Source organism: Hylobates moloch, unplaced genomic scaffold (genome assembly GCF_009828535.3).
Source record: "Hylobates moloch isolate HMO894 unplaced genomic scaffold, HMol_V3 SCAFFOLD_13, whole genome shotgun sequence".
Lineage (NCBI taxonomy): Eukaryota > Metazoa > Chordata > Mammalia > Primates > Hylobatidae > Hylobates > Hylobates moloch.
In genome coordinates this window covers 2,566,947-2,593,904 of record NW_026652288.1, presented here as the reverse complement: position 1 = coordinate 2,593,904, position 26,958 = coordinate 2,566,947, and the positions used below count along the sequence as shown (strand labels likewise).

The 26,958-nt window shown below is 47.1% G+C and overlaps 1 long non-coding RNA gene across 1 annotated transcript; it reads right to left on the bottom strand.

Annotated features, from left to right (window-relative positions):
- Window positions 1-5,723: 5,723 nt before the first annotated feature.
- Window positions 5,724-25,476, bottom strand: LOC116480167 (uncharacterized). The gene is made up of 5 exons (XR_004251206.2): window positions 23,247-25,476; window positions 23,079-23,150; window positions 19,062-19,818; window positions 9,619-9,808; window positions 5,724-7,556 (listed from the first exon to the last, which is right to left on the bottom strand). It is a non-coding gene; the product is annotated as an uncharacterized LOC116480167 (long non-coding RNA).
- Window positions 25,477-26,958: the final 1,482 nt, after the last annotated feature.

Genomic DNA, 26,958 nt, shown 5'->3' with positions numbered 1-26,958 from the left:
TTGAGGGACAGGGGCCTCCTGCTAGCGTGCGTTAGCCGGGAGAAAATCTTGTATTTGGGAATGGCGGGGGCCAGTTACCAGCTGTTTAGCGTGAGGAAGACTTGGCTTTAATGCTTCATTTGGTAACCCTCTTAGTGCACTTAGGAGCAGGGCCGGCTCTGCAATTTGCGGGGCCCCGTGCACAATGAAATTGTGGGGCCCTTTGTGTAAAAAGTGAGAGTGAAGTACCTTTGACGGCGGTGAAATGTAAGCTTTATCCTTTCTTCCACGGTCTTGCTCTTCACAAGGCAGGTTTTTATTTGATAATTACTGCAGTTCTAAATAAAACAAATAAAAATTTGAATTATCAGCATACATTTTACCTTTCGTCTTCATACTATGCAATGTTAGTTTTAAATGTAAATATGAGGATTTAACTTGCACAAAGAATCATATAGTGACACAATTCGTATTTCACGGCTTGTCTCCGGTGGGTGCCATGGAGAGATCAATCTGCAGTGAGCCAGGGAGGTTGAAGGAGGGACGGTCTCCCAGGCACAGAGCCAGTGAGGAGCGCTGCCTAGGCACTGGCGTCCTTGTGAACCCTGACAAGTGCCCAAGGCCCTCTCGACCCCTGTGTCCTGGCAGGGGACAGACTCTGGGAACCTCTGGACCCCTGTGTCCTGGCAGGGGACAGGCTCGGGGGAATTTGAGCCAAACATTTCCCCTCCACAGCCCACAGCCCCAACGAGAACATACAGGTGGCCCCAGGATCTTTACACCTTGGTGGAGAAACAGGCTCAGGATGTGGGTCAGGAACGACAGTAGGCGCCACCCCACCCAACGCCGCCCGCCCAGGCGGGGATGTGGGCCCTCCATGCTGAGGCCCCCGGGCAGAGGCCCCCCAAGGCTTGGATGACAGCAGGTGGTAGAGCAGAGGCAGGGCGGCCAGGTGAGGATGGCTGGGGCTTTGGAGCTGGTGGCCCGGACCTCACTTTGGAGCTGGTGGCCCGGACCTCACCCCAGGGAGGCGTGTGGTGGGGCCTCGGGTGGCCGAGCCTCCATTGTCTTGTTGATTTCTCTTGCAGAACACAAGTGCAGAGACAACATCAACAGACATTCGCGATAATGACAGCAGCACTGCGACCTTCTGAGCGGGCGGCGGGGCCTGCGTAGGTCGTCCCCATGCAGCCAGCCCTGCGGAGGTGGCGCCCGACGTCCAAGGTCAAAAGTAAGTTATCGTTTGTGATGGGTTCTCAAGCAGGTTGGAGAGAAACAGCTGAGAGTATCCAACACTCAACTGAAAGGCAGCAAAACATTCAGAGCTTGGGAGTAGGGGCCCTCAAGGAGGTGCTGTGTTATTTTTTTTTCTTTTTCTATGTGGGGATTAGGAGGGAAAAGAATATTATCAGCATTTAGAGACTATTTAAAAAATATGCACCCCAGGAAGGAGGAGGAAGAGCCCCAAGTGTGGGTGTGTGAGGAGAGACGGAAGGAAATAGTTCCAGGAGCCGGTCTGGCTCCAGGACTGAGTGGGAGAAGGTGTGGAGCTGAACGCTGAGCTGTCTCAGAGCCATGAGAAAGCACGGGACTGGGACACCTGCCTCTGGCTCCCCTGGAATTCCTCCATCAGCCTATCAATATGACACACACATGCCATTAACTTCTTTGTGCCTCAGTTTCCTTTTTTTAGGATATCAAGAAAATGTGGATTTAAGACAGTGACAAAAACAATGCCATCACTGCCTTAACACCACGTGGCTGCCTCTGTCTTGGGGGCAGGGGGTGTGTCCTCTTAGCAGTCGGGTCAGGGGAGGAGTCTGCAGATGGCAGCTTCCTGCCTGCAGAACCTGGAGTGGGAGAAGCCTGCATCTCAACGTGGGCGATATAGAAGAAGAGGCCTACGAGACATGGCTGTGGGGTTTCGGTTGGAGAAAGGCATGGTCTAGAAGAGAGGAGTGCAGTCAAGGGGTCTGTCTTTGAGTTTCCCGGATCTAGGAAGTTGACGAGGGAAGGGAAGAGGTGAGAGTAATGGAGTTTCCTGTGGAAGGAGCTAGGCAGCCCCCACAGCTCCCAAGGGTGGGACACAGGACGGGGAGGGCCTATGGCGAGCAGCATGGACCGCCTGTCCCAAAACCTTCTTATCCTCCTTTCTCCACTGCAAAGGCCTGAAAGCCTTGTTGCTCTTTTCAAGCGGCCTTGGCCCTGGAGGCCAATTCTGCACAGTTAGATGAAGGGAGAAAATCCCTGTGACCAAGGGGACAATTTTTCCTGAATAAAAATGCAAAGCCTGAAAAGCAGAGTGCGTTGGCGCCATCAGCCTGGTCTCTGGCCTGATGCCTGTAGGAGCCTTGGCCATGGGGGACCGCACTGCGGAGCCTGCCCTGGAGCAGCCAGCAGGAGAGGGCCATCTGGTCTATCGGGGTACCCTGGCAGTCCTCCAGGCCTGAAGGGCCTTCCTTGGACTTCTTGTCTGATGGAGAAAGCCACTGCTTCCTCATTTAAGCTGCAAGCCATCAGGTTTCCCGTTGCTGGTGCCTGGGCTTGCTTGCGGCAGGTGGCGGTGGAATCCCCGGCTCTTCCCGCAGCACCAGCCATCCAGGGTGCTAAAAGGGCCGAGTGAGGGGCTGTGATTTGCATGTCGATGGATCAGAGGCGGCCCCGGGAGGTGGGTGGGGGAGGCAGGGCCTTCTGCAAAGGTGAGAGGTGGAGCTGAGAGGACCTTAAGAAGTCCATGGTTACTGAGAGAGGCCTGGGGCAGGAGGGCAGATGCTAAATTCCCACCTACATCAGATGGAGTCGGGACATTTAGAATACAGCAAGGAAGGTGGTCCTGGGAGGTGGGGAGGGACTAGAGACCATCGGACTGACAGGGTCTCATGGAGATGGGAAAGTGAGTGAGGATGCATCCCAGGAGGTAACTCACCAGGGATGAGACGGTTTGTGACGTGAACGTGCAAGAGAAAGAGAAATGAATTCAGTCATGGGCATCAGACACAAAAGGGGCCGGGTGTGGTGGCTCACACTTGTAATCCCAGCACTTTGGGAGGCCGAGGTGGGTGGATCACCTGAGGTCAGGAGTTCAAGACCAGCCCAGCTAACATGATGAAACCCCGTCTTTACTAAAAATATAAAAATTAGCTGGGTGTGGTGGTACATGCCTGTAGTCCCAGCTACTCAGGAGGCTGAGGAACAAGAATCACTTGAACCTAGGATGCGGAAGTTACAGTGAGCCAAGGTCACGCTACTGCACTCCAGCCTGGGCGACAGAGTGAGATTCTGTTTCAAAAAAAGGGAGGTGGCTCTAGGTGGTGGCACCTGCCCTGGAGCTTGTGAGGGGAATGGACTCTGAGAAGGCCAGTTTGGGTGCCATCATTCTGCATGGCTGTGTTGGGTCCAGGTGTTCAGATGCCTATTCTTGCCACACTCTCCTGGCCATAGCTTTTTGTTTTATTTTTTCATAAAAATGTTTCCAAGGTGCTGGTACTTCCATGAGACCTTAGCCCAGTCCTGATGCCTCAGAGATCATTCCTCCTGGTATGTAAATCTCAAAGCCTGTGACTGCACAGGCTGTGGGGAAACACTGTCCATCTGTAAGAGGAGTGATGAGTGTGCACCCCTGAACCCGTCATCGCATTCAGCATGTACCCCCCGAACCCGTTATCACCTTGAGCGTGTGCCCCCATTAACCCGTCATCACCTTGAGTGTGTACCCCCTGAACACATCATCACCTTGAGTGTGTACCCCCGTGAACCCATCACCTAGAGTGTGTACCCCTGAACCCATCATCACCTTGAGTGTGTACCCCCTGAACCCGTTATCACCTTGAGCGTGTACCCCTGAACCTGTCAGCGTGTACCCCTGAACGCTTCATCACCTTGAGCATGTACCCCCGTGAACCCATCATCACCTAGAATGTGTACCCCCTGAACCCATCATCACCTTGAGTGTGTACCCCTGAACCCGTCATCACCTTGAATGTGTAACCCCTGAACCCATCATCACCTTGAGCGTGTACATCTGAAGCCGTCATCACGTTGAGTGTGTACCCACGAACCCGTCATCACCTTGAGTGTCTACCCCTGAACCTGTCATCACCTTGAGCGTGTCCCCCTGAACCCATCAGTGTGTACCCCTGAATGCTTCATCACCTTGAGCATGTACCCCCATGAACACGTCCTCACCTAGTGTACCCCTGAACCTTGAGTGTGTACCCCTGAACCTGTCATCACCTTGAGTGTGTACCCCTTGAACCTGTCATCACCTTGAGCGTGTACCTCTGAACCCATCATCACCTTGAGTGTGTACCCCCTGAACCCATCATCACCTTTAGTGTGTATCCCCTGAACCCGCCACTGCCTTACAATTTCGGGGACAAGGGAGGAAGGGAACGTGAGAGGCAGGACCCTTTGGGGAATAAGCTCAGCACGGGAGCACGTTCGAGGCTTTGAAGCCTGGAGTCTTAGGAAGCCAGTGCTGCCTAACTGACCTGCCTGAGTCTGAATCCTACAGTGATCCCCATGCAGATTCGTTTCCTCAGGGCATGTTCAGAAGTGCCCATGAAGGAAAGACTAGTGTCTGTCTGCATGGCTCCATCACAGCCCGGAACCCCAGGGCCTGTGCTAGGTTAGCGTGAAAGAAGTGTTTTCGCTTTCCCAGTCCCCAGGTGGGAGTTCCGTGACATTAGTGCCTTGTCCTGGTGTGAGTAGGGGTTTACATCTGCTGTGGGTTGAGAATCAGCTCCCTGTTCAGGAACTTACTCCTCTCTCTCCTTCACGAGATGCACATTTGGTTCTACTCCTCTGGGAGCAAGTCGAGTGGCAGCAGGAGCAGCTCAGAAAACCTCTCGTGCGGCCGGAGAAGGACCAGTCCTGAGGACGGTCCCCATCAGGGAGGAGCAGAGCCTTCGCCTCCTCACACTAGCCCAGACGTCCCGGAAGCCCTGCCTCTCCCTTGCCCAGAGTTTGGGAGCAGCTAAACCGGTGCAGATGCTTAGTGAGGTGGGATGGGACGGGGCCAGGAAAAGGTTTTATTTTTGACCGTCATGGTCTTCAAGCATGACAGCATCATGAGGAAGAGGAGATGTAATTTATTGAGCGAACTTTTCTGAAAGACCACCTAAGCCGGGTGTGCAGGAGACAACTGTGAGGTGCACACCTTCGTCACTGTGTCGGTGACAGGCAGCCTAACCTCGGCGGTGGTGTGCCCTGGATCAGCAGGCCCTGTTGGCCACACCTTCTGTGGAGCCCTGTGTGCAGAGGCCTTGGATGGGGCCAGGCCTCCACTCCCTCTTTGTGGTACCCTTGAGGCCACCTCATGTCTCAGGACCTCGGTTTTCTCACTCCTAAACCGACCTGCTTGGGTAAGAATTTTTCAGTTACCTTTGGCTCCTTTGGCTCACAGTTCTCAGCTTAACAGGGCAGGGAAACGGTCAGTGAATGGGTGTGAGTTAAATGCTAGAAATAGAGTTGACCCTTAGGCAACACAGATTTGAATTGGGCAGGTCCATTTGTACGTGGATTATTTTCCTCCCCTGCTACCCCAGAGACAGCAAGACCAACCCCTCCTCTGCCTCCTCCTCAGCCTACTCAATGAGGATGAAGACCTTTATGATGATCCACTTCCACTTAATGAATAGTAAATATATTTTCTCCTTCTTTTGATTGTCTTAAAAATACTTTTTAGCTTTATTGTAAGAATACACCTATAATACATAGTATATATATTTGTATAGCATGCAAAATTTGTGTTAATTGACTGTTTCTGTTATCTGCAAGGCTTCTGGTGAACAGTAGGCTATGAGTAAAGGTTTGGGGAAGTCAAAAGTTATACATGGATTTTCTTTCCACTCTACACGGGGTCGGTGCCCCTGTGTCTTGCATTGTTTAAGGGTCACTGTAGTATTAAATAGTCTCAAGTCTTCTTGAAGAATGGGAGTACTTCAGAAAGTACTTGGAAAGGACATTTCAAAGCAAAGCTATGAGTCAGGTGGCTGCAATGCTGGGGTCATGAGGTCCTTTTCAAAACTGGTGACAAATGATGAGCATTGTGTTGTCTTTGTGTGCGCACAGTGGGACGGCTTAGAGAAGCCCAAAGGATGGTGCACCCCTCATTCTGCAGCTGCGTGCTGGGCACCTACTATGTGCAGGGAGCTGCTGGCAAAACTGAGGTAATTTCACATGTGTGTCATGAGAATGAAGAGTGGTTCCGCAGTGCGGGGTCTACAAATCTACCCGTGACTTCAGGAATGAAGCTTAGAGAAGGGCACTGCCATTACATCCACAGGGCTGAAATTGAGCAGCAATCTCCTGGCACCGCACAGGAGGAGAGCCAGCACCAGGCTGCCCGACGTGCTACCTCCCTCCCCGCAGAATGCCACTGAGAGAGGCCTGAGCAGGAGCAGGGCAGCCCCAGCTGTGGATGATTCCATCAGGTCCGGTGGCCCGGGAGCTTCTCTCATGCGGATGGCAGGTCCTCGGCTCTCCATCCAGTCCCAGAGGGATGCGGGGAGAGTGGCAGGGACTTACAGGGTCTCAAGACAGTCACAAGAGGGGAGAAAGGGGAGGGATGGGGGGGTGAGGAAGGGTCTGACGGAGACCAGGGGACGAGACAAAGCAGCTTCTAAAAGGAGAGAGGTCAGAAAGCTAAGTGGGACTGTGCCTTTTGGGTGTTGTGGGAGGGGTGGCCTCGAGTTTCTAGAAACTGGTCATCCAGGGAGCCAGTCATCAGAGTGGAGGTTTGACTGCTGGAAATAGTTCAAAGGCAGAATCCAGGCCAAAAGGAGGAGGCCGGGAGTGGAGATCGCTGGCTTTCCCACCGTGGGGTCTCAGCGAGGAGCAAGTGGGAAGGTGTGAATGTTGCGAGAGAGACCCTCAGTGAGCAGAGGCGCTGATTCGAAATTCCCTCGTTGGTGTCTGCCGAATCCCGCGCAGGAGGCTGCAGAAGCCTGTGCCAGCCCAGGAACGTGTGGTTCACGATGTGATCAACAGTACAAAACAATGCTCCAGGCCTGTTTAGCTCATTAGCCTCGAACAGAGAAAATCAGGTGGCTGAATTTGAAGCGTGTGTGATAGACACTGGTGCCCCAGCCAGGGAGGGTGGGTCTCAGGACAGGCCTGCACGGCCTGCTTCAGGCCAGCGTTGCCGACAGTGGGCGGACTCACCCTAGGCCTCGTCAATCATGACCCCGTGGAACTTGGTCAGACAGGCGTGAAGCAAGATCCCCTTGTCCCTGAGGGGAGCAGCTCAGCATCTGGGTGAGAGGCCATCGCAGTGCAGACAGGCTGCAGAGGAGGCAGACACCAGCGGCTCGGTGGCGATGGTGGCCCCGGCAGGCAGGTGCTCACGGCTCAGGCCTCGGGGGTGCTGGCTGGGCCGGATTTATGCAAGGGCCTGGGCAGCAGCATTTCTGGAACTTTTGTTTTTTCTAATCTGGATGGTGGTTTAGTTTCAGGCTCTGTTATATAAGGTTTTTTCTTTTTTTTTTTTTTTAAATTGATGATTTGCTTTCTTTAACATACTTATTTCCAGGGGCAGAAGTTCAAAAAAAGTTTTAAGTTGAAGAACATATTGACACCTATAATAGAAACATATTTAATAATATATATTAAGAACAATGAAATCATAAAATATAGTTTTAATCCTTTTATGCAGGAAGAGGCCTCGGTGGTTGAGCCAGCCCTGGCATTTGCTGGTGAGAGACATGGCAGCCACACTGTAGGGCAAGGGGCATGGGTCAGAGGCAGGGGTCTGGGTTCAGGTCCCATCAGGACGCTGTCCACAGTACGATGGTGCACGTGTGGTCTAGCATAGCCACAACACTGACCTCTTACCGTTGTTGTGGAAATTAGTTGAATACAGACACACACAGGCACACACATGTACATGCACACATATACATGTGTGCACACGTGCATGTGTGCACATGCACACACACACACACGCATGAGCTCTTGGGATATGTGGACATGTGAAGCTCGGGGTGAAGCTGTGGTTCCACCTCGCCTTTAGTACTTTGATGAGGCTGCCTGTGACAGGAGTTTGCACAGAGCTGCCCATAACGGGAGGGTGGCTTGGGAGCACGTTGAATGGTGGGGGTCTCAGAAGAGACATCCTCTCGAGGCCTGCGGACTCTGGCTGGGTTGGTTTCTGCCAATGGGGGTGATGCTGGGGCGGATCTGTCTCTAGCAAATGGAGCCCCCACAGGATTGCCTGATTCACAGGAATCGTCTGTGGCTTTGCCAAGATAAAAAAATAAAGCCCTGGTGTGCAGTTGCCCATTTCCTCCCTGGAGTTCTCTACCGTGCAAACCACTTTCCTCCCATTGGCATGACTTGTTCCACCAATTTTCTGGGTGTTTTGGAAAATGTGGGGGATTTCTGGATAAATGTCGTGCAATTCGTAGCTTCGGGACTTGGGCCTTGCTTTGTGAAGCAGCTCTGTGGGTGGGAATTTTGACACCCGTGTGCAGGCGGGAAATCAAAGTCAGGGAATTGGGACCTTTCTCCTGGCAGCCAGTGTGGAACTTCAGGGGCTTGAAGGATTGGTGCTTCTGTTCCGCGACCACATTCTGTCACGCTTTCTTTGGGATGATCAGATGTGTAATTGCCTGAGTTTTGTGCCCCTGGAATGATAGCAGTGAAGGTAAAACTCGAGTTCCAGCCTTCACCTGCTGCATAATTTTGTGAGACTGGTGCCATGGACACTCTCAGTTCTGACTTCAAAGGTCTCTGTAGACAGCTGCATAGAAACTTGGAAGTCATCGTCCTCTTACAGCAGGATTTTCCTGCCCAAACAGCCATTCAAGCCCCTCTTTCTCATTCCTTCTCCCCTCCCACCTCTAACCCACCCACCTGTGCTGAGTGGTAGGAACAGGACAGGACCTCCCGGGTGGTCCATGAGACACACAGTGAAATGCTGCTGGTTACTGTTCCCACAGCAATGCTGTGGGCAGGAATGCCACTGACCAGGAAACTGGGCCTCCTAAGTTCTGGGGTGAGGAGGGGCGCGCCACTCCTGTCACTGCTGGGCAAACAAAAATGCTTCATTCGGGGAGCCCCCTGGTTATCCTAGGAAAGCACCAGAGACAGACCAGGGAGACGCTGGATGCAATATGACTTGCAATAAAAATAAAAATAGCCAAAATTGTATTTATGACTTCAGTGGTATAAAGAGAAACATTCATATGATACATTAAAATACTTTCTCAAAACTAATAATCTTTTTTAGTCTTCTGAGTTAACAAATACTGTGACCCTAAGCCCTGGACCTCCTGTGCTGGATGATGAGTCAGCCCTGACTGGTCCAGATCCTGGGGAAACAGTCTGAATAAATGAGAAATGGACAAGTGGCTTTTAATAACTTACCCATTTCCCGTAATAAAAATAACAATGTCCATAACAAAAGAGTAATGTGGATATATCAAGGAATAAATTACCTTGTCTGCCAATAGGACTTATGGTGCTTTGCCAGGATGTTTTTCCCAAGTTTAAAATAGAAATGGTTGGTGGTGAGCTGTGTGATGCCATCTCACATTGAATGGCTTCTCTATTTTCCTGACCCCAACATGTATCCTAGTGAGAGAAACAGACTGCCCTGATTATCCACTGAATTCCCAGAAGTGCTCACCGGAGGCTCACCTGTTGTTTTCAGTGAGAAGTTTCTTTGGAAGAAGACTTGTGTGTGGTTTCTCACTGTGTGTGTGCAGCAGAGGTCTGGATCCAAGCGCTGGGAAGCCTAGGTCATTTGTCATGGGCTGGTGACATGGGCTAGTGACATTTGAAGGGCTTTGGCAAGCCGTTCACCCCCTGGCCCTGGCGTCTTAGGAATCTGTAAAATGTATGATGTTCATGGCTCTGATACTGCAGTGGATCTTATCAGAAGTAAAAGTGACCTATGAGATAACACACAAGCATCTTCTTTGTAAAGAATAGAGTGTGTCTGATGTTATCATGAGATGATGATAATAATTTAGTAGCCACTTAGTAGGTAACTTGTCTGGACCTTTGAATACCAGGCTGGTTCACAGAAATATAGGAATGAAAGACCATTGGAATAGGTCTGCACACAACTAAATGGTAGGCAAGCTAACAGTATAATCGAAAGGGAAATTGTGTTCCCTCCTGGGCCTGCACTTTGTGGCTTTACCCTGAGTTCAGGTGGGGAGCATTAGAAGCAAATCTGCATCCCTTATACTGAGAAAAACAACAACCCCATGGCGAGACAGGGAAGGTGCTCAGTAAACTTCAGTTTGCTGACAGTCTGGTGTTTGTACTGGACCGGCTATCCTGGCTCACATCAGAAACCCATGTCTTCCCTCAGCATGATGAGAAGACCCAAGGAGATTTGTCACTTAGTGCCATGTCAGAGCTTGACTGATGGGGCACACTTAGACTTTAATGCCTACGGCACCTTTTGCAGTTGTGAGTGTGAGGGAGGATGGAAGGAGAGAAGAATTCTTTGAGGGATTGGGTTTAATGATGTAAGAAAGCATTTTAATGATGAGAAGGCTGCTTTCAGAACTCAAAGGACTATCTGAGCCCATTGAAAACTCTAGCCCACTCTGGCAACAGCCTTTCTGTCACACCTAAGTGGTGAAAAAAGGAAAAAAGAAAGGCTAAGAAGCACTTGTGAAGGTCACAGTCCAGGAACATGGACTCACTAAAAGACTGAGACCTCATCTTAGGGTCACGGAAGGCTTCTCTTCCTGATACCTTATGATGATATCAACTAGGCTTCTGTGTAATAACAGGAGATTACATTGAAAAGAACTGTGTGCCTCAGATGTTATCTAAGTAGGAGGCTTTAGGGAAACCTACAGACAACAGCAAAGGCAAAAACAAGGACACTAGAGAAAAATTTAGCCTTTGAAATTGCAGCTATATTAGAGTCAACACAGCCCAACTCCTTGACAGATAGATAAACATAAAACTTCACACTGAAGGTAAGAAACTATTTATGTCAGGTTTATTTATCTGATGTATCATGTCCACTTTTAAGAAAAAAAATACAAGGCATGCTAAAAGGCAAAAATCACAGTTTCAAGAGAAAAACCAACCACCAGAACCAGACCCAGATATGGCAGAGATTTGGGAATTATCAGACTTGGAATTTAAAACATCTATGATAAATATTTGAACGACTCTAATGGATAAAGTAGACAGCATGCAAGAACAGTTGGGTAATGTAAGCAGCGATGGAAGCTCTAAGAAAGAAGCAAAAGGGATTACTAGAAATCAAATACTTTGTAACAGAAATGAAGAATGTCTTTATGGGCTCATCAGTAGACTAGACTCAGTTGAGGAAAGAATCAGTGACTTTGAAGATATGTCACTAGAACCTTCCTAAAATGAAAAGCAAAAAGAAAAAAACATGAAAAAAAATCAAATAATTATGGGACAATTACGAAAGGTGTGTGGTTTAGTCCATTATCATGCTGCTATAAGGATATACCCAGGATTGGGCAGTTTATAAAGGAAAGCAAGTTTAATTGACTCACAGTTCCGCAGGGCTGGGGAGGCCTCAGAAAACTTACAATCATGGTGAAAGGAGAAGCAAACATCCTTCTTCACATGGTGACAGCAAGGAGAAGTGCAGAGTGAATGGGGGGAAAGCACCTTATAAAACCATCAGATCTCATGAGAACTCAATTGCTATCATGAGAACAGCAGCATGGGGGTAACTGCCCCCATGATTCTACTACTTCCCATTGGGTTTCTCCCATGACATGTGGAGATTATGGGAACTAAAATTCAAGATGAGATTTGAGTGGGGACACAGCCAAATCATATCAGTGTTACATGTGCAAACTGGGGATATCAGCAGGGGAAAAACAGAAACAGAAATATTTGAAGTAATATTAGCTAAGAATTTTCCAGAATTAATGGTAGACATCAAACCACCAATCTAAGAAGCCTACAGAGAAGCCAGGATAAACACTATATCAGACTTCTCTTTAGAAACGTAGTTTCTAAATGCAAGCGAGAAGAGTGTGGATAATATATTTAAAGAGCTGAAAGAAAAACATACCAACCTCAATTCTGTGTGCAGTGAAATTATCCTTCAAAAGTGAAGTAGAAAGAGCTTCTCAGACAAACAGAAATTGAGGGAATTTGTCTCCAGTTGACCTACTTTGTAAGAAATGTTAAAAGAAGTTCTTCAGAGAGGAGGTAAATGATATAGGCCAGAAACTCAGATATAATAAGAAAGGAGGAGTCTTAAGGAGGGAATAAATACAGGTAAAAATAAACCATTTGTTTTGTAAAAATTCTTAATTAACTGATAACAGTTTTGTCAAAATAATATCAATAATATATTGATTATAACTTATAGACAGTGAATTGAGTATCAGCAAAATGATAAACCAAGAGGGGAAGAATCAGGAGTGCTCTAAGGCGCCTACACTACTCATCAGGTAGTGTAGAGTTATTTGAAAGCAGGGTTATATTAGTTGTAAGTGTACACTGTAAACTTTAGGGCAATCTCTGAAAAAAATTTAAAAAGAAGTATAATTAATGGAAAAGTGAAATCATAAAATACTCAAAACAGAGAAGATGAAAAAACAACAAAGAACAGTGTAACAAATAAACTGTTTCAAATACAGTAGATACTAATCAAACTTTATCAATAACCACCTTAAATGTGAATGGTTTAAATATACCAATTAAAAGATACTGACTGAACTATACATTCAATACAAGAAACTTACTTTAAATATAACAAAGATAGATTAAAAGTAAAGACGTGGAGAAAGATATATCATGCCAACACTAATCAAAAGAAAGCTGGAGTAACTACTTTAATTCCAACCAAAGTAGACCACAGAGCAAGGAACACTGTCAGAGTTGAAGAGAGGCATTGTATAATGATAAAGAGGCAACTCTCCAAGAAGACATAACAATCTTTAATGTGTATGCACCTAAAGACAGAGCATCAAAATACACGAGGGAAAAACTTACAGAACTGCAAGGAGAAATAAGTAAATCCATTATCATAGTTGGAGACTTCAACACCCTTCTATTAGAAATGGACAGATCCAACAGGCAGAAAATCAGAAAGGAGATAGTTGAACTGAAACAGCTCCATCAATTGATATTGATAGAATGAAATTGATATTTATAGAATATTTCATCCAACAACAGCAGAGTACAAGTTCTTTTCAGGTTCACATGGAAGGTTCACTGAGATAGACCACATTCTGGGCCATAAGACATATCTTCACAAATTAAAAAAAATAGAAATTATATAAGTGTGCTTTCAGACTACAGTAAAATTAAACAAAACAAAATCAATAACAGCTAGATAGCTGTAACATCTCCCAAATATTGAAATTTAAAAATGCACTTCTAAATAGCGTATGAGGCAAAGAAGTCACAAAAGAAATTTTAAAATATTTTGAAATAGATGAAAATGAGAATACAATTTATCAAAATGAGTGGAATGCAGTGAAAACTGTGTAGAGGAAAATTTATACCATTGAACATACATATTTAAAAAATAAAGATCTAAACTCAATAATCTAAGCTTTCACCTTATGAAATTAGAAAAAAGCAAACAATCTAAAGTAAGCAGACGAAACAGGCATAATAAAAATTAGAGCAGAAATACATAAGTCCTCACAAATACCATTGCGACTTCAAGTGAAACAACATATGATGAAAACACTTTTTTTTCCTCATCAAATTTGTAACAAAATGATGTTGAGTGAAATGGTATCAGTCCAGGATGCGAGGTACATGACTTTGCTGCAAGTTGCAGTTTCTGAGAACTAACCAATGACATAAAATGAGAACTTCCTATAAAAGAAACTGAAAACAGAAGAATAATAGACAAAATCAACAAAACCAAATGCTAGTTCTTTGAAAAGCTAATACAATTGGTAAAGCTATAGTCAGGCTAACTTAGAGAGAGAGGATACAAATTACTAATATCAGAAATGAAGGCAAAGCTATCACTGCTGATCCCATGGACATTATAAGGGTAACAGAGGACTATTACAAGCAACTTTATGTCACAAATTTGATAACCTAGATGAAATGGATCAACTACTTAAATGGCACAATCTGCCAAACTCACACCAGAAGAAATAGGCAATCTGAATAGGTCTACTAAATAAATTGAATCAATAATTAATAATCTTTCAAAACAGAAAACACTAGGTCCAGATGGGTTCACTTGTGAGTTCTACCAAATATTTGAGGAAGAAATACCAATTCTTTACAATATTGAAGCAGAGAGAACACTTTATAACGCATTATATGAGTCAAGCATTACTCTAGTATCTAAACCAGATACAGTCATTACAAGAAAGGAAAACTAACTCATATCTCTCATGAACATAGATGCAAAAAATTCCCAACAAAATATTAGCATATTTAGTCTAACAATGTATACAAAATTATATATCATGACCAAGTGGGATTTGTTTCAGGTATGCAAGGCTGATTCAACATTCAAAAATTAATGAATGTAATACAGCACATCAACAGGCTAAAGAGGAAAAATCATTTGATCATATCAACAGATGCAAAAACATCATTTGACCAAACTAGGAATAGAGGATGCACTCATTTTCTAGGGATGCTCTAACAGTACCACAGACTGGGTAGCTTGAACCACAGAAATTAATTTTCTTACAATTCTGGAGTTCAGAAGTCTGAGATGAAGATGTTGATAGGGTTGATATTTTCTGAGGCCTCACTTCCTGGCATGATGGCAGATGACTGGGCCATCTTCTTCCTCTGTCCTCACACGGGCTTCCTTCTGTACATGTCTGTGTCCAAATTTACTCTTATATTGGATTAGGGCCCACCATAGTGAACTCTCTTTAACTTAATTACCTTTTAAAAGAGCCTATCACCAAATATAGTCACATTCTAAAGTACTGGATATTAGGACTTCAACATATGAATCTTAAGAGATGACATAATTCAGTCCATAACAGAAGGAAACTTCCTCGACCTAAAAGAACAAAAGAACATCTATAAAAACCAACCGACAAAACCAACTACGACTGCTCTGATGAAAGAGATCAAAGAATAGCTAAATAAAATTGATATTAATGTACAAAACGACTAAACGTTGTTAAAATGTCAGTTTCCCCAGCATGGTCCATAGATTCGACGCAATCCCAATCACTTTGTTGAAACCAACAAATTGGTTTTAAATTTTGTTTATTTCTTTAGAGATAGGGTCTTGCTCTGTTGCCCAGGCTGGAGTGCAGTGGCATGATTGTAGCTCATTGTAACCTTGAACTCCTGGGCCCAAGCAATCCTCCTGCCTCAGCCTCTCCAGTAGCTAGGACTACAGGCACATGCCACCATGCCCAGATAATTATTATCTTTTGTTTGTGGAGATAGGATCTTGCTATGCTGCCCAGGCTAGTCTGGAACTCCTGGCCTCAAGCAATCTCCCTGCCTTGGCTGCCCAAAGTGCTGGGAATTATAGGCATAAGCCACGGTAAAAACCTTCCATACAGATTTTAAAAACTTGTCCTGGTTTTAAAATGTGTATGGGAAGGCAAAAGATCCAGAATAGCCAATACAATATTAAAGAGGTATAAAGGTAGAAGACTGACACTACCTGACTTTAAACTTACTATTAAGCTAAACAATTCAGAACATGCAGTGTTGCAAATGAATGGACAAATATATCAATGGAACAGAACAGACAGCCCAGAAATAGACCCACACACATATAGAGTCAATAAAGCAGAAAAGGCAATTCAATGGTGAAATTACAGTTTTGTCAACAAATGGTGCTGGAAAAAATGGACATCTCCATGCAAGAAGACAAAAACAAATAAATAAATCTAGACGGAGACCTTGGAGCCCTCACAACAATTAAGTCATGAGGGATCACAGACCTACATGTAAAAAGCAAAACTAAAATAATTTCGAGAAAATGAAATAGAAGAAAATTTAGGTGAAATTAGGTTTCATGATGAGTTTTAGATATAATACCTAAACCATCATCCATTAAAGAAAAATTGATGTTAGACTTTGTTAAAATTAAAACTTCTGCTCCATGAAAGACATTGTTAAGAGAATGAAAAGACGAACCACAGACCAGGAGACAATATTAGCAGAAGTCATATTTCTAATGTCTTTTTGGACTTGTATTCAAAATATACAAAAAACCCCCCTCAGCAATAAGAAAACAAACAACCTAATTAAAAATTTGGCAAAAAATCTGAACATGCACCTGATTAAAAATTTACAGATGGCAAATATGCATATGAAAGATACTGAACATCATATGCCATTAGGGAATTGTAAATTTTAAAACAATACAACTCCATTATACACCTATTTAGAATGGCTAAAATCCAAAACGCTGACAGCCCCAAGTGCTGACAAGGGTATGGAGCAGTGGAGACTCTCCTTTTTTGTTGGTGGGAATGCCAAATGGTGCAGCCACTTTGGAAGACAGCGGGGCAGTTTCTTACCAAACCAAACATTCTCTTACTAGATGGTTGCTATTTACCAAATGCATTGAAAACTTACAGCCTCACAAAATCCTATACACAGGCGTTCAGAGCAGCTTTGCTTATACTTACCAAAAATTAAAAGCAAAAACTGAGAGAAGACATGTCCTTTGATAGGTGAATTGATAAACTGTAGCCCCTCAATACAATGTAATATGACTGAGCAATGAAAAGAAGTGAGCCCGCCGCCATGAAAAGACAAGGAGGGGCATCTGACATCACTAAGTAAAGGCAGCCAGCGTGAAAGGGCTAGATGCCGTAGGATTCCAATGGTACAGCATTCCGGAAAAGGCACGACTGTGGAGATGGTGAAAAGCTCAGGGGTTCAGTGTGTAGGGGTGGCATGTGGAAGGCGATTCTTAGGGCAGCAGAACTATTCTGTACGATTCTGTAGTGGTGGATACATGACATTGTGTATTTGTCAAAATCCATAGACAAACAAGGAGTTTGTCCTAATACATACACAACAAAAAAAATCCATACACAACAAGGAGTGAGCCCTAATGCAAGCTCTGGCTGTGGTTAGTATCATGTATCAATACCGGCTTATCAATTGTAAGGAACTTACCCCACTAATGGTAGATGCCAACAATAGGGGAGTGGGCAGTGGTGTGGGGAGACAGCGCATAAGGAAACCATCAGTACTTTCAGCTCAATTCTGTTACCCAAAACTGCTCTAAATAAATACAGTTTATTAACTTAAATAAAAACCTCTCTAGTTCTGCAACCCAAGAATAAAACTCTACATATTTAGGTATGTTTTCTTCAAGTATTTTTCTAGGTGAATTTTTTTTTCTTTTTTTTTTGAGACAGACTCTTGCCCTGTTGCCCAGGCTGGAGTGCAGTGATGCGATCTTGGCTCACTGCAACCTTCACCTCCCAGGTTCAAGCGATTTCTCCTTAGTCTCCCGAGCAGTTGGGAGTACAGGTACCCACCACTATGCCTGGCTAATTTTTGTATTTTTAGTAGATACAGGGTTTCACCATATTGGCCAGGCTGGTCTCAAACTCCTGACTTTGTGATCCGCCCGCCTCGGCCTCCCAAAGTGCTGGGATCACATGTGTGAGCCACCGTGCCTGGTCGTAGAATTTTTTTAATGATTCAGTTGGACTTGGTATTGGATATGTTGACTCGTAATCTAATGTATTGCTTTCCAATAAATCTTATAATAAATGTTAAGTATTCTGCCATGTCACTAAATATTCTATTAAGACATGGTTATTAATGGCTACCTAATATTCTATTATATGAACGATTTTTATGAATTGAAGTTTAGAATGCTTTTATCATTAACATTCTTCTATATAAGTCCTTCTGTAGGTTTTCAATGATTTCCTTTAATAAGTAAGTTTTTTTAATTATTAAAGTGGAATGACTAGATCAAAAGGGATCAACATTTTTAAGGCTTCTGATGCATGATGCATGGTGCAGTTTCACCTTCATTTTTTTTTTTTTTTTTTTTTTCAGATGGAGTCTCACTCTGTCACCCAGGCTGCAATGCAGTGGTGTGATCTTGGCTCACTGCAAGCTCCACCTCCTGGGTTCACACCATTCTCCTACGTCAGCCTCCCGAGTAGCTGGGACTACAGGTGCCCACCACCACACCCGGCTAACTTTTTGTATTTTTAGTAGATTCGGGGTTTCACCGTGTTGGCCAGGATGGTCTTAATCTCCTGACCTCATGATCCGCCCGCCTTGGCCTCCCAAAGTGCTGGGATTACAGGCGTGAGCCACCGCGCCCGGCCTCATCTTCATTTTTACCAACTTGCATCTTCTCCAAGTTGTGAAATTTTAGAGAGTAGAATGGGTGGAAGTGCTGATTAAAATTCTTCAACAAAAACTCATTTCAGTCCAGCCAGCGGTAGGTGAGCAGCTGCTATTTGCTGAGAATGCTGCTAAGTGCAGAGGACCTGAAAATGGGCAGGAGAAGGTCTGTGTCCTTGCCTTGCCCAGCGTGGTGGGAGACTCATGTAGAATGGTGTGCCCTGCATCCCATGGGGCACGGGGAGGGCCAGCGAGGGGCTTGGTAGACAGGAGGCTTCAGCTGGGCTTTGGAGGAAGAGCTCATGCTTGGAGGGTGTTCTAGGCGGCGGGAACAGTGTGGGCAAAGGTGCGGTGTCAAATGCTGCACCGTGTGTGGCTCTGGAGGCTCAGCACGAGGCTGGAAGTGGCCTGTGGGGCTGGGGACAGGGATTGACTTTACACAGTGTCTAAACAAGTTTTAGGGTTTTGGGGGGTTCATAAAATATTTTAGTGGATAAATGACATGGCCAAAGCTGTGAGGTTTTTTTTTTTAACCTTTTGTTTACAAAATTTCAAACACATACAAAAGAATGGTAAATTGAACCCCCAGGCTCCCACAGCCGGCTTCAACAATCACTAACACACGGCTGACCCCACTATGTTTAGCCCCTTCCTACCTCCCTCCCCACAGGTCACTCTGCAGCAAACCCATCTTTGCCCGTTTTAGAACAACTCTCTATCAGGTAAGGACACTGGCGTAAAAAAAAAAACAAAAACACACTACCATGGTGACACCTGACATGAGTAACAATAATTTCTCATCATTATCTATCTAGCTCAAGCTGCAAACTTACCTGTGTCACAACTGGTTTGTTTGGATCAGGTACAAAAGAGGTGCAAACACCTGCTTCGATTCTTCTCCGGTTTGATCCGGACCTTCCTTCTCTGTCCCAGGGTCTCCCCATCTGGTAGGAGACTCAGCTCCCAGGTCGCTTGGTGGTGCTGGGTCGCCGCTGGAGCTGACGAGTCCAGGCACCCACCACCGGACGCCCTCACATGCCTGGCACGGCACCCGGGCCAGTGTGGGCCACTGTCCTTCGTGAGTCCCCATGTGGCCTCTGTTTCCTGGCCACCACCTCCCAACACCAGGTGGGTGGGGAAGGGCCGGCCCATGGCTCAGCATGCTTGGTCATCATGTTGGGGTCCATGTGGGTACCTTGTTACTACTTTTGTTGAAGATGCCATCTGAGGGTTTCTAGTTTTGCTATGCAAGTTGCTCTGTTTTAGTGAGAACTTACAGGAGTTTCAAAAATGGCACAATGACAAGCACCTTGCCTCTGCCATTTAGATGTATGCTTCAGAGGAACTGTGAGCAATGTGTCGCGGGGACGTGAGGGACGCTGCTCGGAGCACTGTGGGGTGAGGTGGTGTGGCTGGTGCAACAGCATCCATGAGGGGATGCTGAGGCTACAGCTTGGGGTGGGAAGGCATGAACCCTAAAATATACAGGATGTAAACTTTCCAGACTTGGCGGTTACTTCAGTGCTTGATTTTGTCATTTGCTTGATGACATCTTCATTCAACACATACTGGTTGATCACCTTGCATCACCTCACAGGAGTCAGACATTGGGAATAAAAGAGAAAATAAGACAGATTTTGTTTATTTTTATTTGTGGAATGCCAATATGTGCTTTCCTGTGTTACAATCATGGTTGTTAATAGTACATTATAAGCTAGAGGACATTCTTAATATTTTTAAGAAACAGAGTTAAACACGATTGCTACAACTCTCTCTGTGCTCTCTGCCACAAGCTCTGTGCTCTGTGGGCTCCATGGTGCAACCCCTCCCTGCCCACCTCACCCCTCCGGCCTCCATGTCTTAGTCCTGGTCATGGGTTCTTCTCTTCCACGGCCTCCTTACTTTATCCTGGAACACTGCATTTCTCACCCTAAGAGCACTGGTCCTATAAGTGCTTGTAGTTTAAAGTTTCCTTCTGGTTTATGGCTTCCAGACCTAGAGGTCAGCCCCAAACTCTGCCCTAACATTTAAAGCAGCCTGTTCATTCCTTGTTAGTCAGCTGGGTGTCCTGCAGGACTTTAAATTTACATCCAAAACCAAACTCATTACCTTCCTCCAAATCGGCTTCTCTCATTACCTTCCAGGTGCCTGAGCCCAAGCCTGGAGCCAGCACAAGCTCTGTGTCCTCCCTTCACATCCTCTTGTCCCCTCCATCCCTCACATGTTCCTTAAGTCCCACGTCCAGCTGATTTTAACTCCCATGTATGTCTTGCCTCCTTTGTCTTCCTGAGCCGACCACCAATGGCCTGGGTTAGAAGCCCATCACACCCAGGCTGACTGCCTCGAGAGCCACATGATCTTCCACACCCAGTCCCACCTGCTTAGGTCCACTCTGCACACAGCAGCCAGGGTGGGCTGCTGACACCATTGTCTATCCAGATCTCTCGTTGACAAAGCACCAGCTCCATTCACATCATGCATTGGGTGAACCATAAATTTCCGTCCTTGGATCACAGAACCCTGGAGTGGACTGCTTTCCCTCCACTTGAGCCTCCGTTCCTGCCACGCCCACCCTGGTGCTCATTCCCTGGTCACCAGGAGCTTCAGGACCCCTGCCTCCTGCTTGCACAAGCTCCTCTCCCTTGCTCACCACTCCTGACTCCCTTCCCACACTGGCTTATCCCCGACTTTCACACACTGCACCTTCTCAGGCATCACACTCTGCACCCTCCAAGACTTCACACCCTGCACTCTCCCAGCCTTCACTCCCAGCACTTTCCCAGGCTTCACACCCTGCATCATCCCAGAATTCACACCCTGAACAACCCTCCCCTACCTTCACACCCTGCACCCTCCCAGGCTTCACGCCCTGCACCTTCCCGAACTTCACACCCCGTACCCTCCCAGAGTTCACACCCTGCAACCTTGCAGGATTCACACTCTTCACCCTCCCAGGCTTCACACCCTGCATCTTCCCAGAGTTCACACCCAACACCTCCCCAGGCTTCACATCCTGCACCTCCCAGGCTTCACACCCTGCACTCTCAGAGACTTCACACCCTGCACCCTTCCGAGCTTCACACCCCACACTCTCCCAGAGTTCACACCCTGCACCCTCCAAGGCTTCACACTCTACTCCCAGGATTCATGCCCTACACCCTCCCAGGTTTCATACCCTGCACCCTCACAGGATTCACATGCTACACCTCCCCAGCTTCACACCCTGCACCTTCCCAGAGTTCATACCTACCACCTCCTCAGGCTTCACACCCTGCATCCTCCTAGAGTTCACATCTGACACCCTCACAGGCTTCACACTCTACACCCTCCCAGGATTCACGCCCTACACGCTCCCAGGTTTCACTCCCTGCAACCTCACAGGATTCACACTGTACACCCTCCCAGGCTTCACACCCTGCATCTTCTCAGAGTTCACACCCACCACCTCCTCAGGATTCACACCCTGCACCCTCCCAGGCTTCACACTCTACACCTTCCCCGGATTCATGCCCTATACCCTCCCAGGCTTCACACCCTGCACCTTCCCAGAGTTCACACCCAACACCTCCCCAGGATTCACACCCTGCACCCTCCCAGGCTTCACACTCTACACCCTCCTGGGATTCATGTCCTACACCCTCCCAGGCTTCACACCCTGCACCCTCCCCAACCTTCACACCCTGCAGTACCCCAGGCCTCACACCCGACACCCTCCCATGTGTCACACATGCACTCTCCCAGGCTTCACACCCAGCACCTCCCCAGGCTTCATACCCTGCACCCTCCCAGACTTTACCCCCTGCACTCTCCCAGGCTTCATACCTGGCACCATCCCAGGTGTCACACCTGTACCCTTCCAGGCTTCACACCCTGCACTCTCCCAGGCTTTACACTCTGCACCCTCCCTGGCCCCAGGAAGTTTTTCCTGAATGGGCCAGGGGGCCTGGTGCCCTGCCAAGCTCTCATACATCTGTGCCCATCTCCAAGGTAGAACCTGCCTAACTCGCCTGTCGCCTTAGGAAACACAGGGCTCTCTTTGAGGACTGTGCTCTCTTAGGAGAGGCTGCATCAAAACCCACACCCATCTGTTTATCTTCAGTGCCTGGCACACCGAAGAACAAATGATGAACGTCCCACAAAGGTTTGCTGAACTCAGCCTGGAGTAAATAACTCAAAGAAGGTCAAGAGCTAGAGCTGTTGCCAAATCTCCATCAGCACAGCCCACCACAGGACAGCCACTAACTTTGCGACATTGATTCAGAGCCTGCTATACTCCACCACATAGCTGCTACCAACCACTGCCTGCTCTGGGGGCTGTTATCACATACCTGCCTCCCCAGACTAGAAACTCTGGGATCAACACCTGCCTTACGCATCTCTGCACCTCCAGGCCCCTGCCCTGTGCCTGGCCTAGAGCACCCGCACGTATATGCTCACAGAGTCAGAGCCACAATGATTGGTGCATCCCAAAGTTGCCCTTTCTCTTTGCATCTTCATGCAGACAAGAGGAGGGATCACTTCCGTCATCAGTGACACTTGGTGTAGGAGCTGCCCTGGGTCCATTAGCAGGATTGACATTCATGCCACCTCCCTCCCAGGTGACTTGGATCAGGCACCGGCATTTCCCGAGCGGCGACCTCAGGGTTCTAATTGCTGCCACCTTCAACCCACCCTGACTCCATCACAGCCCGGCAGGTGCCATGCTCACAACTCAGGAGTGACAGCCACGTTTGACATGGAGGCCTGGTAACTTCTCTGCACCGCATTCCACCCATGATTACATAATTAATATCCGACACAGTTCATTCACTGACACACAATCTGCTGCACCTCCAGACGTTGCTACTTACGGCTCAATCTTTGCAGGATTCATTAGGTTTGGTTGTTCATAGAGTCTGCTTAATTTCCAGCTATGCCCTGTCCTGTTAGAAAAAAATTATAATCTGTAACAATTACACAGTTCAGTTGTTTAACAGAAAGTAGATTTGTCATAATTCTTTTGCGAAAAATGGCTTCACCTCCAGAGAATGCATCGTGTTCCTGCAGTCCCTGCAGTGGCCCTGAGGCTCCCACGGCTCCCAGCTGCAGAGGATCCAGCCTCGCATCGTTCACCACACCCGGTTTCTTCCTCCACCAGGGGAGTCTATCCCTGCACAAGCGCTGGTGGAGCATTTTATGTGGAAAGTCACTTATGATGGACATTAAACGAGCTATGTGCAGAAAGGACTCCATGCCCAAGTAGGTTGGAGAGAGATTCAATTTGAAAATGAAATATATATATTTAGGGCAATGCTTATCAAAGATTTACTATGCAAAGTCTCAATATTTGGGACTTCCTGAGAGGGGAGTACAAGGTGCAGTTCTGAGCAAACCTGCCTGTCTCCAGAAGCCCCTCCCCCTTTGCCTTAGGACAGCTGGTGGGACTGGCTCTGGGCATCTCTCGGGACCTGGCACTGAACTCTCTCCACTCACGTTCAGAGGGAGACACAACACATAAGCAATGATGGTGCATCCTCCTCCACCATGGAGGGTCCCTTCAGCAAAAGGAAGTATCTCATTCATTCATTTGTCCACCTGGTACTTCCTGAGCCACTTCTATGTGCCTGTGGGAGATGTTTTAGGCTGGGTTCTCTGGAGGCTCTCTGAAGCAGAGGTCTGTGTGCAAACGTGCATCAGGCAAGTGCTTCCTGAGGAAGTCTGTGGGACAGCAGAGGACGCAGTTGGAGGTGGAGAAAGCCAAATGCAGGGTGACTGAGGCAGAGCCCTGTGGAGGGTGGCTCCAGCTGAACCAGCCAGGCCCTAGCAGGCCAGGCATATGCGGCTCCTCTGAGGCCTGGGATGGGCTCCTGTACCTCTGTAGGAAGGTCTGAAAACCAGAAGCCAGAAGGAAAGTTTAAACTACAGGCACTTGGAGGACCAGTGCTCTTAGGGTGAGAAACACAGTGTTCCCAGGGCATGAGGTGCAGGCTCCCAAGTGTTCTCGGCTCTGCACTAGAGAAGCAGCAGGCCCAGGAGCCCCAGAAGGCATCTGAGAACGACTTGCAGCCCCAGTAGCAGCTGGGGGACATGTACCGTGGTGGGTGCCTTCACCCTGCTCTGCTCAGAAACTCGGTTCATCTTCTCACCCCAGTCAATCTTCAAGTTGGCCTTAGCACAGCATCTGGCATAGAGTAAGCGAGTGACCAGGGTTTTGAGGGAATGAATGAATGAATGATGATGGAATGGATAGACAAGTCCATCGTGTTGCACCTGTGGTGAATGCCTCCCATAGCTCCCTACTGGGAGAGGCAACAGAGCCTCTTTGCATTGGGAGCAGTGCCTGAAGACAGACTACCAACCGATTGCACGTCCTTATTCCCCATGTGACATCGAGCAAGGGCCTTAGCGTCTGCTTCTGTTCTCTCACCCGTGAAGGAAGCATTCAGTGAGTGACTCCTGGAAAGAACTCAGAAGAGCAGATACTCAGCAGACACCAGCACAACCATCACCTCCCCCCATCCAAAAAGAAACACAGAGCAGCTCTCACAGGCAGCCTCTGAGGCTTTCTGCTGTCACCTTCGGCTCCTCCGCCCCCATCCCCTCCCCATACACAATGGACTTTCCCAACTGGACAGCTCATGGCTTCCTGGACAAATCCTGGGTGTGCTGACAGCCCTGCCCTCATGCCATACTCTTTCTGTCCTCAATTTTGAATTATTTCTGTGCCCTCTCCCTATACAGCCTCCTTCCCACACTCAGCCCTTCCCAACTAAAACTCATCTGTTCCCCTTCCAGGTCAGCACAGTCTGACCCTCTCTCACGTCACAAATCATATTTGGATGCAATTGTTGTGCTCATCTCTCTAAATCCTCCGTGCCTTCCACCAAGGTACCTCACACATCCCAGACTCAGGAATGGGGCAAGAGCAGGCAGAAGGGGTCTGTGGCTGCACATGGCTTATTTCAGGGATGGTTGTATGGGGTGAGGATGATCACACTGCATCCAATAACTAGATGTGGCATATATTTGCAGGGATGGTTGTATAGGGGCGGGGACAACCATGCTGCATCCAATGAAGAGCTTCCTCCATCCTCGTGGAACCACAGGTGGGGACCCAAGCAAGGAACCTGTCTTAGTGACACTCTGCCAGTCTGTGAGACTCAAGCTCCAACATAACTACATTCCCACAGCTCTGTGGTCATCAGAAGAACAGATTCAGTTGCTCAGCTGGGGACCTTGGAGTTGCTTGGGAGCCAATAGGAACCCATTTAATTTCATTAGCCTTTCTCAGAAACCCACAGAACATGACCAGAATATGTCAGGACAATGCAGACTGTGAGGGGGAGGTGGCATTCTTGAGTCCACATTGTTATTTTTGTTTTACAGACACAATCATCCATAATTCTGTTCCAGACAGGAGAAAACCAAAAACCAAATCCTGCCCACAAGAGCACTTCCCAAAAGAAGCCGGGGGAAATCTCCCAGTCACAAGAACAGCCCTAGTGAGTTATCTGCAGACCTGAGTGACAGGGAGGGGACGAAGCTGAACCTGCTTAGCTCCTCTGACCTGACCTGTGGGACTCTGGGTGCCTCTTCCCTCCCCGCCCCTCGGTGCGGCCCGGCTTTAGGGGAAGACATGCAAGAACACAAGCCAACGAAGGGGATGAAAACAGGAAGCCCCGCATGTGTTCTGAGGCTGCCTGGACCTTTCTGGAGACACCTCATCGGTGGCATTAAAAGAACTCATAGTGGGGCAAGATCAGGCGCAAAACCCAATGTGTATTCATGTTTCCACCCAACATGTGAGGCCGACATCAAGCACCAGGCCCCAGGAGCACAGAGGTAAATGGGACAGTGAGGACAGGAGAAAGTGGGCCGGGCCAGGAGTGAAGGCAACAAACAAATCTGCAAACTCAAAATCTCTGTTGGTGGATGCTTTGAGGATGGGATACACAGCTGGCAGATGTGCAGAGAAGCCTCACTCTTGAGCTAACACCTGAATCACAGAGATCTGGGGCCAGGTCCAGGAGAAAAGCAGCTACATAGGTGACAGCAGTGGGGGTACCCGGGGGGAGTATCTGCTTTGTTAGAAAGCTGAAACTGGATCCCTTCCTTATACCTTATACAAAAATTAATTCAAGATGGATTAAAGACTTAAATGTTAGATCTAAAACCATAAAAACCCTAGAAGTAAACCTAGGCAATACCATTCAGGACATAGACATGGGCAAGGACTTCATGACTAAAACACCAAAAGCAATGGCAACAAAAGCCAAAATTGACAAATGGGATCTAATTAAACTAAGGAGCTTCTGCACAGCAAAAGTAACTATCATCAGTGTGAACAGGCAACCTACAGAATGGGAGAAAATTTTTACAATCTACCCATCTGACAAAGGACTAATATCCAGAATCTACAATGAACTCAAACAAATTTACAAGAAAAAACAACCCCATCAAAAAGTGGGCAAAGGATATGAACAGACACTTCTCAAAAGAAGACATTTATGCAGCCAAAAAACACATGAAAAAATGCTCATCATCACTGGCCATCAGAGAAATGCAAATCAAAACCACAATGAGATACCATCTCACACCAGTTAGAATGGTGATCATTAAAAAGTCAGGAAACAACAGTTGCTGGAGAGGATGTGGAGAAACAGAACACTTTTACACTGTTGGTGGGACTGTAAACTAGTTCAACCATTGTGGAAGTCAGTGTGGCGATTCCTCAGGGATCTAGAACTAGCA